This window comes from Hordeum vulgare, chromosome 5H (assembly GCF_904849725.1).
Source record: "Hordeum vulgare subsp. vulgare chromosome 5H, MorexV3_pseudomolecules_assembly, whole genome shotgun sequence".
Classification (NCBI taxonomy): Eukaryota; Viridiplantae; Streptophyta; class Magnoliopsida; order Poales; family Poaceae; genus Hordeum; species Hordeum vulgare.
In genome coordinates, this window is record NC_058522.1 from 373,825,909 (window position 1) to 373,840,069 (window position 14,161).

Here is a 14,161-nt window from a genome sequence, read left to right on the forward strand (position 1 = left end):
CCTAGATCTGCGGCAGAAAAGAGGCTCGAAATGAAAAACAGAGGAAATCTGCATGATGCCGGGGTCAAACAAAACGGCAGTATATATAATGATTTTTTTTCAGACCAGAAGGAGTACCCTGCACGAAAACGGAGTCTGGGAGCCGCACGAGGTGGCCACAAGCCCTCACGGTGCGGCCAGGGGGTGGGCCCATGCCGTGCAGGCTTGTCGCCTCCTCGCGCACTTTCCGGACTACTTCCAATTTTTGTATTTTTTCAAATATTCCAAAACGGAGAAAATTTCCTACTGGAAAAGTGTTGGACTTTTTTTTCTTACCGAATCACATACCTCTTCGTTTTTGGAGTCTAAAACAGGCTGATAAACATCCCTTAGGTAGTCCTCCGGAGTTATGGTATTGATAATATTGCTTTCAACATTTATGGGAGTACTTGAGATATAATGCTTGATTCTCTGCCCATTTACCCCACTCGGACAATTACCTTCCGTGTTGTTGATCTTGATAGCACCTGAACGATATACTTCCTCAACAACATAGGGACCTTCCCATTTAGAGAGAAGCTTGCCTGCAAGAATCTTAAACGAGAGTTATATAGCAAGACATAATCACCTACATTGAACTCACGCTTTTGTATCCTCTTATCATGCCACCTCTTAACCTTCTCTTTGAACAGCTTGGCATTCTCATATGCTTGAGTTCTCCATTCATCAAGCGACCTAATGTCGAATAACCTCTTCTCACCGGCAAGTTTGAAATGAAAGTTGAGCTCTTTGATTGCCCAATAAGCTTTATGCTCTAGCTCAAGAGGTAAGTGACATGCTTTCCCATACACCATTTTGTACGGAGACATGCCCATGGGATTCTTATAGGAAGTTCTATAAGCCCACAGTGCATCATCGAGCTTCTTAGACCAATTCTTTCTAGACCTGTTGACAGTCTTTTCAAGAATCAGTTTAATCTCTCTATTACTTAGGTCTACTTGACCACTTGACTGGAGGGTGGTAGGGAGACGCAATTCTATGGTTGACATCATACTTAGCGAGCGTTTTACGGAAAGCACCATGAATGAAGGGTGAACCACCGTCGGTCATTAGATATCTAGGGACTCCAAATCTATGGAAGATAACTTCTTTCAGCATCTTGATAGAGGTGTTGTGATCAGCACTACTAGTGGGGATAGCTTCTACCCACTTAGTGACATAATCAACAGCAACTAGGATATGAGTATACCCGTTGGATTTTGGAAAAGGTCCCATATAATCAAAGCCCCAAACATCAAATGGTTCAATGACAAGTGAATAGTTCATAGGCATTTCCTGACGTTTGCTAATCTTACCTATTCTTTGACATTCTTCACAAGACAAGACAAACTTACGGGCATCCTTAAAGAGAGTGGGCCAATAGAAACCTGATTGCAATACCTTGTGTGCAATTCTATCTCCCACATGGTGTCCTCCGTAGGCCTCGGAGTGACACTTCTGTAGGATCTGTCCATGTTCATGTTCAGGTACACAACGTCTAATAACACCATCTTCTCCTTCTTTATAAAGGTGAGGATCATCCCAAAAGTAATGTCTCAAGTCAAAGAAGAATTTCTTCTTTTGCTGGTACGTGAAACTAGGTGGTATATATTTGCAACGATATAGTTTGCATAATCAGCATACCACGATGCACTGTGTGAAGCATTGATGACATTCAATTGCTCACCGGGAAAGCTATCATTAATAGGTTGTGGGTCATCAAGAACGTTCTCCAACCTAGACAAGTTATCTGCTACTAGGTTATCAGCACCATTTCTGTCGACAACGTGCAAATCAAATTCTTGTAGCAAGAGAACCCATCTGATAAGTCTAGGTTTAGCGTCTTTCTTCTCCATGAGGTACTTAATAGCAGCATGATCAGTGTGAATAGTGACTTTGGAGTCAACTATGTAAGACCTGAACTTTTCACATGCAAACACGACTGCTAAAAATTCCTTCTCCGTAGTGGCATAGTTTCTCTGGACACTGTCTAGAGTTTTACTAGCGTAGTGAATAACATTCAACTTCTTATCAACTCTTTGCCCTAGAACAGCACCAACAACATAATAACTAGCATCACACATGATCTCAAAAGGTAAGTTCCACTCAGGTGGTTGAACAATAGGTGGAGTTATCAAAGTCCTCTTAAGTATTTCGAAGGCTTCCTCACAATCATCGTCAAAAACAAAAGGAATATCCTTTTGCAAGAGATTGGTAAGAGGCCTAGAAATCTTAGAGAAGTCTTTAATGAACCTTCTATAGAAACCAACATGACCAAGGAAACTTCTTATACCTTTGATATCTGTGGGGTATGGCATTTTCTTGATTGCATCAACCTTAGCCTTATCGACTTCAATACCTCTTTCAGAAATTTTATGTCCTAAGACGATGCTTTCATTAACCATAAAGTGGCAGTTCTCCCAATTCAAGACAGGAATGGTGTCTTTACATCTCTACAAGACTCGATCAAGATTGCTGAGGCAATAATCAAAGGAAGACCCGTAAACGGAGAAGTCATCCATGAAAACCTCAACAATCTTTTCACAAAAGTCAGAGAATATAGCCATCATACATCTTTGAAAAGTAGCAGGTGCATTACATAAGCCAAAAGGCATACGTCTATAAGCAAAGGTACCGAAAGGGCAGGTGAAAGTGGTTTTCTCCTGATCAGATTGTTGAACTGGTATTTGGGAGAAACCAGAATAACCGTCTAGAAAGCAGAAGCGTGTGTGTTTGGACAACCTTTCTAGCATTTGGTCGACAAAAGGCAAAGGGTAATGATCTTTCCTAGTGGCTTTATTCAGTTTCCTAAAATCGATTACCATCCTATAGCCAGTAATAATCCTCTGTGGGATCAATTCATCCTTATCATTACGGACTACGGTAATGCCTCCCTTCTTAGGGACGCAATGCACCGGACTCACCCAATCACTATGAGCAACAGGATAGATAATACCCACTTCCAGGAGCTTTAGTATTTCTTTTCTTACTACTTCTTTCATCTTAGGATTCAATCTCCTTTGATGATCAGCAACTGGTTTGAAGTCAGGATCAATTTTAATCTTGTGCTGGCATAGAGTAGGACTAATGCCCTTAAGATCATCAAGAGTATACCCAATAGCAGCACGGTGCTTTCTCAGAGTTTTAGTAACTTCTTTTCTTCATGATCTGAGAGGCTAGCACTAATTATAACAGGATATATCTATTTTTCATCAAGAGAGGCATACCTAAGAGTATCACGCAACTGTTTAAGCTCGAACGCAGGATCACCCTTTGGTGGGGGTGGATCCCCAAGCAGTTCAATAGGCAGATTATTCTTAAGGATAGGATATTGTTCTAAGAGAACTCTATCTATCTCATCCCTTTCATCCATATGCATATCATTTTCATGCTCAAGCAAGTATTTCTCTAAGGGATCAGTAGGAGGCACGGCAATAGAAGCTAAGGCAATAGTTTCATCCCTACTAGGCAACTCCTTTTCATGAGGTTGTCTACCAAACTTGGAGAAGTTGAACTCATGTGACACACCTTCAAAGCCAACAGTGACAGTTTGCTTCTCACAATCAATATGAGCATTGACAGTATTGAGAAAATGTCTACCAAATATGATGGGACAAAAGCTATCTTGTGCAGTAGCAAGAACGAGGAAATCAGCAGGATACTTTGTTTTACCACACAAGACTTCAACATCCCTAACAATTCCCACAGGGCAGATAGTATCTCTATGGGCAAGCTGAATAGTGACATCAATGGGCTCTATCTCAACAGGTGCAATCTCATCTTTGATTTCATCGTATAAGGATTGAGGTATTGCACTAACACTAGCACCCACGTCACATAAACCATGATAACAATGATCTCCTATCTTAACAGAAACCACAGGCATGCCAACAACAGGCCTATGTTTGTCTCTAACGTGAGGTTTAGCAATTCTAGCAGCATCTTCACAGAAGTGAATATTATGTCCCTCAACATCTTCGGACAGAAGATCTTTGATAATAGCAATGCCAGGTTCAACTCTAATTTGCTCAGGGGGTGTAGGTCTTCTAATATAGCCTCTACGTATCACAGTTGAAGCTTTAGAATGATCCTTTATCCTAAAAGGGAAAGGTGGTTTCTCAATGTAAGCACTGGGAACAATAGGATCATTATAGGCAATGACTTTCTTTTCAACTGGAATGGGTTTAACTACATTGACTTCTAAAGGAGGATGATATTTAAACCACTTCTCTTTGGGGAGATCAATATGAGCAGCAAAGGATTCACACAATGAAGCTACTATCTCAGAGTCAAGTCCATATTAGCGCTAAAATCACTAAAGGTATTTGTCTCAACAAAGGATTTAACGCAACAAAACGTGAAATTCATACCTGACTCCTTACCTTCTTCAAGCTCCCAATCTTCAGAGTTGCGTTTAATTCTCTCCAATAAATTCCATTTGAAGTCAATATCTCTCTTCATAAAAGAACCGGTACAAGAAGTGTCAAGCATGGTGCGATCATCATGAGAAAGCCGAGCATAGAAGTTCTGAATGATAATTTCTCTCGAGAGCTCATGATTGGGGCATGAATATAACATTGATTTAAGCCTCCCCCAAGCTTGAGCAATTCTTTCTCTGTCACGAGGCCAAAAATTGTAAATATAATTCCGATCACGATGTACTAAATGCATAGGATAAAACTTTTGATGAAATTCCAATTTCAACCGATTGTAGTCCCATGATCCAGTATCATCACATAGCCTATACCATGTCAACGCCTTATCCTTCAAAGATAAAGGAAAGACCCTCTTCTTGACCTCATCCTCGGGCAAACCTGCAAGCTTAAATAAACCACAAACTTCATCTACATAGATTAGATGCAAGTCTGGATGTGATGTTCCAACTCCTGTAAAAGGATTAGCCAGCAGTTTCTCAAGCATACCCGAAGGAAATTCAAAGCAAATATTTTCAATAGGTGCAGCAGGTTGAGGAGCAACTCTTTGTGCTTCTGAAGATTCCCCGAACAAGCCCCTCAAAGGATTAGTATCCATAGTGACAAGTGACAATAAATTTCAGCACACTAAATGAATGTTTCCTTACCAAGTTCCACTTACCAAAGGCGCTTCACTCCCCGGCAACGGCCAGAAAAGAGTCTTGATGACCCACAAGTATAAGGGATCAATCGTAGTCCTTTCGATAACTAAGAGTGTCGAACCCAACGAGGAGCAGAAGGATCTCACAAGTGGTTTTCAGCAAGGTAAAATCTCCAGGCACTGAAATTGTCGGTAACAAGTGATTGTGTGGTGAGCTGATTCGTAGCAAGAAACAAGTAACAAAAGTAGCAACGGTGCAGCAAAGTGGCCCAATCCCTTTTGTAGCAACGGACAAGCCTGTACAAATTCTTATAGGAGGAAAAGCGCTCCCGAGGACACACGGGAATTTCTGTCATGCTAGTTTCATCATGTTCATATGATTTACGTTCGTTACTTTGATAGTTTGATATCTGGGTGGACCAGCGCTTGGGTACTGCCCTTACTTGGGAAAGCATCCCACTTATGATTAACCCCTCTCGCAAGCATCCGCAACTACAAAATAAGAATTAATACAAAGTCTAACCATAGCATTAAACTAGTGGATCCAAATTAGCCCCTTACGAAGCAACGCATAAACTAGGGTTTAAGCTTCTGTCACTCTAGCAACCCATCATCTACTTACTACTTCCCAATGCCTTCCTCTAGGCCCAAATAATGGTGAAGTGTTATGTAGTCGACGTTCACATAACACCACTAGAGGAAAAACAACATACAACACATCAAAATATCGAACGAATACCAAATTCACATGACTACTATTAGCATGACTTATCCCATGTCCTCAGGAACAAAAGTAACTACTCACAAAGCATAATCGTATTCATGACCAGAGAGGTAATGAGTAGCATCAAGTATCTGAACATAAACTCTTCCACCAAATAATCCAACTAGCATCAAGTACAAAGACTAATCAACACCACTAGCAACCTTACAAGTACCAATCAGAGTCGCGAGATGGAGATTGGTTACAAGTGATGAACTAGGGTTTGGAGGTGAGATGGTGTTGATGAAGATGTTGATGGTGAAGAGTCCCCTCCGATGAGAGGAGTGTTGGTGATGACGATGGCAATGATTTCCCCCTCCGGGAGGGAAGTTTCCCCGGCAGGATCGTCCTGCCGAAGCTGTAGATTGGTTCTACTCAAGTTCCGCCTTGTGGCGGCAGCGAATCCACGAAAAAGCTCCTCCTTGCTTTTTTTCTGGACGAAACCCTTCATATAGCAAAAGAGGGGGGCAAGTGGTGCAGCAGGTTGCCCACAAGCCCTCATGGCGCGGCCTGGGGGGGTGGCCGCGCCGTGCAGGCTTGTGGCCAACCCCTAGCGCCTCTGTGGCACTTCTTTGGCCGAGTATTTTTGATAAATCGGGAAAAAAATCCTCGTTGATTTTTACGGCGTTTAGAGTTGCGTTGAATAGGTATCTCAACTTTGCTCCACTTTCTGGCCAGAATTCCAGTTGCCGGCATTCTCCCTCTTCATGTAAACCTTGCAAAATAAGAGAGAGAAGGCATAAGAATTGTACCATGAAGTGAAATAACAGCCAAAGAAGCGAAAAATATCAACATGAAAATATGATGCAAAATGGATGTATCACCTACCTCTTCCACCTATAAATTCAGAAAAAATCCAAAAGTGATGGAGAGATCCACGAAAATACTTTTCCGCCGCCGCAAACTTCTGTCTCCGCAAGATCCCATCTGGGGCACGTTCTGGTGCCCTGCCGGAGGGGGGATTTGGATACGGACGGCTTCTTTATCAACACCATGACCTCTCCGATGATGCGTGAGTAGTTCACCATAGACCTTCGGGTCCATAGCTAGTAGCTAGATAGTTTCTTCTCTCTCTTGGATCTTCAATACAAAGTTCTCCATGATCTTCAGGGAGATCAATCGGATGTAATCTTCTTTTGCGGTGTGTTTGTCGAGATCCGATGAATTGTCTATTTGTGATCATATTATCTACGAATCTTATTTGACTTTCTTATTATCTCTCTTATGCATGATTTCATATCCTTGTAATTCTCTTCGAGTTGTGGGTTTTGTTTGGACAACTTGATCTATGATTCTTGCAATGGGAGAAGTGCTTGGTTTTGGGTTCATATCGTGCGGTGACCTCACCAAGTGACAGAAGGGGTAGCGAGGCACGCATCGTGTTGTTGCCATCAAGGGTAAAATGATGGGGTTTTCATCATTGGTTTGAGTTTATCCCTCTACATCATGTCATCTTGCTTAAAGCGTTACTCTGTTCGTCATGAACTCAATACACTAGATGCATGCTGGATAGCGGTCGATATGTGGAGTAATAGTAGTAGATGAAGAAAGTATCGGTCTACTTGTCTCGGACGTGATGCCTATATATATGATCATTGCCTTAGATATCGACATGACTTTGCGCGGTTCTATCAATTGCTCGACAGTAATTTGTTCACCCACCGTATTATTTGCTATTTTGAGAGAAGCCTCTAGTGAACACTATGGCCCCCGGGTTTACTTCACACCGTATTTTCAGCCTTACAATTTTACTTTGTTGCACTTTCCGCCTTCAGATCTCACTTTGCAATCAATCTTGAAGGGATTGACAACCCCTTTATAGCGTTGGGTGCAAGCTCTTTTGTGTTTGTGTAGGTACTCTGGACTTGACGAGATTCTCCTGCTGGATTGATACCTTGGTTCTCAAACTGAGGGAAATACTTACTTCTCATGTGCTGCGTCGCCCTTTCCTCCTCAAGGGAAAAACCAATGCAAGCTCAAGAGACGATAGAAGGATTTCTGTCACCGTAGCAGAAGAATTTGTGGCGCCGTTGCCGGGGAGGATCAACTCAAGAGCTCATCCAAGTAAGTGTCGCAAACTCATCTCTTGCATTTACTTTTTTGCCTCTCGTTTTCCTCTCCCCCACTTCTGAAAAACAAAAATTTACAAAAACATTTGCCTTTTTCGTTTGCCTTTCCTTTGCTTGTGTGCTATGTGCCTTCAACATGTTTTCATCTTCGCTTGCTAAAAATCTATTGATATGGATCCACATCCACTGGCTAATCTCTTTAAGAGATCCAATTATGTTGAACCATTTGCTAGTGAGTTGAGTGCACTTGACTTTCTCTATGGAGTTTTGCTTGAGATGCGTGAATCTGAAAATCGTGAAGAAGAAATTTATGAAGTGATTCACGAGGGCTCCTTGAATGAAAAGCTTGATTGCAATGATTTCATTATAAATTGTATTAATGACAATCATGCTAAAAATATGCAAAACCCTAAGCTTGGGGATGCTAGTTTTGCTATGTCCACTACTTGTTGCAATGATCGTGATTGGGGTGACAATTTTTCTTATGATCTTGAAAATTTGTTTCAGCCTCATGATGATTATGATAGTTGCAATAATATTGGAAGTGGGATTGGAGAAGTCATGACTTCAGTTGATGATAATCCCACTATTTTTGAAGAGCGTCAACTTTGCATGCATGTGGATCATGAAAACAATATCCTATGTGATAGCTATATTGTTGAATTTGAATATGATCCCACATGTAATTTCTATGAGAGAGGAAAATATTGTGGTAGAAACTTTCATGTTACCAAATTACCTCTCGTTATGTTGAGATTGCTATTGTCTCTCTCTTCTTCCTTGCATTTGGTAACTATTGGTTGTCTTGCCAATTTGTTTTCCTATAAAATGCCTATGCATAGGAAGTATGTTAGACTTAGATGTGATTTTCACATGTTTCATGATGCTCTCTTCGTATCCGATTGCTATCTTTTATGTGAGCATCATTGCATTATCAATGCCTAGCTAAGGGCGTTAAACAATAGCGCTTGTTGGGAGGCAACCCAATGAATCTACCTTTGCTTTTTTGCTTTCTGTTTTGTTGTGTCCACACCATCATAATTCTGTTATGATTGTGTCTTTTGTGTTTCTTTTTGTGTTTGAGAAAAGCAAAACCTTTATGACTAGTCTTGGTGATGGTTGTTTGATCCTCCTGGAAAAAGACAGAAACTTTTTGCTTACGAGATTATTTTTATTTTTATTCAGAAAGAGCTTTTGATTTGATTCTTCTTTTTCTAATTGATATGCCTGTTGCTCAGGCAGTCGTAATTTTTTAGAATTTTTGAGGTAACAGAAGTATACAAAGTATACAGATTGCTACAGACTGGTCTGTTTTTGACAGATTCTGTTTTTTGTTGAGTTGGTTGCTTGTTTTGATGAAACTATGGATAGTATCGGGGGTTACTAGCCATGGAAAAGTGAGAATATAGTAATCTAACACCAATATGAATAGAAATCAAGTTTTCTACAGTACCTAAAGAGGTGGTAGTTTGTTTTCTTGTGCTAATGATATCACGAGTTTCTGTTTAAGTTTTGTGTTGTGAAGTTTTCAAGTTTTGGGTGACGTTCTCATGGACAAAGGGATAAAGAGTGGAAACAGCTCAAGATTTGGGATGCCCAAGGCATCCCAAGCCAAATTCAAGGACACCAAAAATCCTAAGCTTGGGGATGCCCTGGGAAGGCATCCCCTCTTTCGTCTTCAATCCATCGGTAACATTACTTGGAGCTATATTTTTATTCACCACATGATATGTGCTTTGCTTGGAGCGTCTTGTATTGTAGGAGTATTTTCTTTTTGTTGTGTCACAATCATCCTTGCTTCACACCTTTTGAGACAGACATGCACTCATCGTGAATTTTCTAGAATGCTCATCGTGCTTCACTTATATCTTTTGAGCTAGATAATTTTTTTCTATGTGCTTCACTTAGATCTTTTAGAGCACGGCGGTGCGTGACTTGGTAGTTGGTTTGTGCTATGAAAGTAGTCCCAAAGGTGATAGGTACCCAAATAGGATACAATGAAACTTCAACCTTCATTTGCATTGAGTAGAAAGAGAAGTTTGATTTCTCTCAATTAGTTTTGAGACGTGGATTTGGTAATATTAAGAGTTATGTTAGTAGGGTGTTGTGAATCTAGAAATACTTGTGTTGAAGTTAGTGATTCCCGTAACATGCATGTATGGTGAACCGCTATGTTAGGAAGTCGGAGCATAATTGATCTATTGATTGTCATCCTTTGTGTTGCGGTCTGGATCGCGCGATGGTTAACACCTACCAACCCTTCCCCTAGGAGTATGCGTTTAGCACTTTGTTTCAATTACTAATAAAAACTTTCGCAACAAGTATGTGAGTTCTTCATGACGAATGTGAGTCCATGGTATAGATGCACTTTCACCTTCCACCATTGCTAGCCTCCCTAGTACCGCGCAATTTTCGCCGGTGCACAAACCCACCATATGCCTTCCTCAAAACAGCCACCATACCTACCTACTATGGCATTTTCATAGCCATTCCGAGATATATTGCCATGCAACTCCCACTGTTCTGTCTCATGACTTGTGCCATCACTCTCATATTGCCTTTGCATGATCATATCCCGGTACACTGCCGGAGGCATTTCCTTATAGAGTCATCATCGTTCTAAGCTTTGAGCTATGAGTAAATAAAAGTGTGATGATCATCATTATTAGAGCATTGTCCCATGTGGGGAAATAAAAAAAAAGAGGCCAAAGAGCCCAAATAAAAAAAAGAGAAAAGAAAAAAAGAGGCCAAAGAGCCCAAATAAAAAAAAGAGAAAAAGAGAGAAGGGACAATGCTACTATCTTGTTCCACACTTGTGCTTCATAATAGCACCATGTTCTTCATGATTGAGAGCCTCTTGTTTTGTCACCACCATATGCTAGTGGGAATTTTCATTATATAACTTGGCTTGTATATTCCAAGGATGGGCTTCCTCAAATTGCCCTAGGTCTTCGTGAGCAAGCAAGTTGGATGCACACCCACTAGTTCTCCTTTTGAGCTTTCACATACTTATAGCTCTAGTGCATCCTTTGTATGGCAATCCTTGCTCATTCACATTGATATCTATTAATGGGCATCTCCAAAGCCCTTTAATACGCCGAGTCAATGTGACCATCTCCTTCTTTTTGTCTCACAACCACCACCACACTCTATTCCACCTATAGTGCTATATCCATGGCTCACGCTCATGTATTGCGTGAGAGTTCAAAAAGGTTTGGGAAAGTAAGAGTGCGAAAACAATTACTTGGCCAATACCGGGGTTGTGCATGATTTAAGTTAGTTGTGTGAGGATGATGGAGCATAGCCACACTATATGATTTTGTAGGGTTAACTTTCTTTGGCCTTGTTATTTCGAAAGTTCATGATTACCTTGCTAGTTTGCTTCAAGTATTATTGTTTTCATGTCAATAGCAAACTATTGTTTTGAATCTTACGGATCTGAACATTCATGTCACATGAAAGAAGTTACAAAGGACAACTATGCTAGGTAGAATTCCACATAAAAAATTCAGTGTTTATCACTTCCCTACTCGAGGACGAGCAGGAGTTAAGCTTGGGGATGCTTGATACGTCTCGAACGTAACCATAATTTTTGGTGGTTCCATGCTATTATCTTGTCAAACTTTGGATGTCTTGTATGCCTTTTATATATTTTTTGGGACTAACTTATTAACTCAGTGCCAAGTGCCAGTCCCTGTTTTTTTCCTGTTTTTGACCCTTTTCAGAGGAGGATTTTAAACGGTGTCCAAACGGAATAAAACATCCGAAAAGATTTTTTTTCGGAACAGAAGATACGCGCCAGACTTGAGAACCAAGGCAGGGGCCAGCAGGGGACCCCACAATCCCGCTAGGCGCGGCCAGGGGGCCCCGCGCCTAGCAGGCTTGTGGGCCCCCTGTGGCACGTCTTCCCTACCTCTTCCACCTATAAATTCAAAAAAAATCCAAAACTGACGGAGAGATCCACGAAAATACTTTTCCGCCGCCGCAAGCTTCTGTCTCCGCAAGATCCCATCTGGGGCACGTTCTGGTGCCCTGCCGGAGGGGGGATTCGGATACAGAGGGGTTCTTCATCAACACCATGACCTCTGCGATGATGCATGAGTAGTTCACCATAGACCTTCGGGTCCATAGCTAGTAGCTAGATGGTTTCTTCTCTCTCTTGGATCTTCAATACAAAGTTCTCCATGATCTTCATGGAGATCTATCCGATGTAACCTTCTTTTGGGGTGTGTTTGTCGAGATCCGATGAATTGTGGATGTATGATCAGATTATCTACAAATCTTATTTGAGTTTCTTCTGATCTCTCTTATGCATGATTTCATATCCTTGTAATTCTCTTCGAGTTGTGGGTTTTGTTTGGCCAACTTGATCTATGATTCTTGCAATGGGAGAAGTGCTTGGTTTTGGGTTCATACTGTGCGGTGACCTCACCCAGTGACAGAAGGGGTAGCGAGGCACGCATCATGTTGTTGCCATCAAGGGTAAAAAGATGGGATTTTCATCATTGGTTTGAGTTTATCCCTCTACATCATGTCATCTTGCTTAAAGCGTTACTCTGTTCGTCATGAACTCAATACACTAGATGCATGCTGGATAGCGGTAGATGTGTGGAGTAATAGTAGTAGATGCAGAAAGTATCGGTCTACTTGTCTCGGACGTGATGCCTATATGTATGATCATTGCCTTAGATATCGTCATGACTTTGCGCGGTTCTATCAATTGCTCGACAGTAATTTGTTCACCCACCGTATTATTTGCTATTTTGAGAGAAGCCTCTAGTGAACACTATGGTCCCGGGTCTACTTCACACCATATTTTCAGCCTTACAGTTTTACTTTGTTGCACTTTCCGCCTTCAGATCTCACTTTGCAATCAATCTTGAAGGGATTGACAACCCCTTTATAGCGTTGGGTCCAAGCTCTTTTGTGTTTGCGCAGGTACTCTGGACTTGACGTGATTCTCCTACTGGATTGATACCTTGGTTCTCAAACTGCGGGAAATACTTACTGCTCCTGTGCTGCATCGCCCTTTCCTCTTCAAGGGAAAAACCAACGCAAGCTCACGAGATGGCAGAAGGCTTTCTGTCGCCGTAACATGCCACGACAGGCGCCCATGCCGGAGCCAACAGTCGAGTACCAGACGCCAGTTTATCAGTGGGAACCAGAGGAGCTCACCCAGCAGTGGCATCCCCAGTACACTCCGGAGTACCCCGGAGACGGTTACTTCCCTCCTTGGGTGTAGACCAACTTAGGCCAAAACCTAAGCTTGGGGGAGTACGTGTTTCACACCGACTTTGTATTCATGCTCACACATTCACTTTGATAGTCGGTGTTCACACTTTTCCATTGTATCATCCATGCTAGTTTCTTTCTTTTGCTTGCATTCTTCTCGTGTGTTTGTTTAAAAATGAGAAAAATAAATTAGTTGTAAGTTGACTTTCCAGCATGCTTAGTGGTAATTAAAAACAAAACCCAAAAAGATTTGGTCGTTCTTCTTTTGCTTGTTGGGAGCTTTCCCGTGTAAATAGTTTTCTTTTTCTTTGGGTCGAGGTAGAAGACCATGATTAAAATGATTAATGGCTCTCATATGCATCATTGTTTATCCGTCGAAGAGCCATATTACTTTGTCTTCTCCTCTGAGTTTGCTTGCAGATTCCAGCTTAGTCCAATGCACGAACACTCTTATTATTATTCACATCATTCGGTCGTGCAAGTGAAAGGCAATAATGAAGATATATGATGAAGTGACTGAGCCTGGAAAAGATGGTATGGACTCGACCTATTTTGTTTTTGTAAATATGACTAGCTCATCGTTCCTAATTCAGCATTGTTATGAGAGAAACATGTTTGCAATGACAACTTAGAGATCATAGTTTCTGATGCCATGATTAATTAGCTAGGAGCTTATAATGGTTTGTCTTGGATGCCAACATGAATTTCAAAATGATTATGATGTAGTATGATAGGATGGTATCCTCCTTTGAATGATTCAAGTGGCTTGACTTGGCACATGTTCACGCATGTAGTTGAAACAAAATCAACATAGCCTCTACGATATTCATGTTTATGGTGATTTATATCCTACTCATGCTTGCACTCAACATTGGTTAATTTCAATGCATATTGATGACTGTTGTCGCTCTCTAGTTGGTCGCTTCCCAGTCTTTTGCTACCCTTCACTTGTACTAAGCGGGAATATTGTTGGTGCATCCACTGCCATAAACCCAAAGTTGTTCCA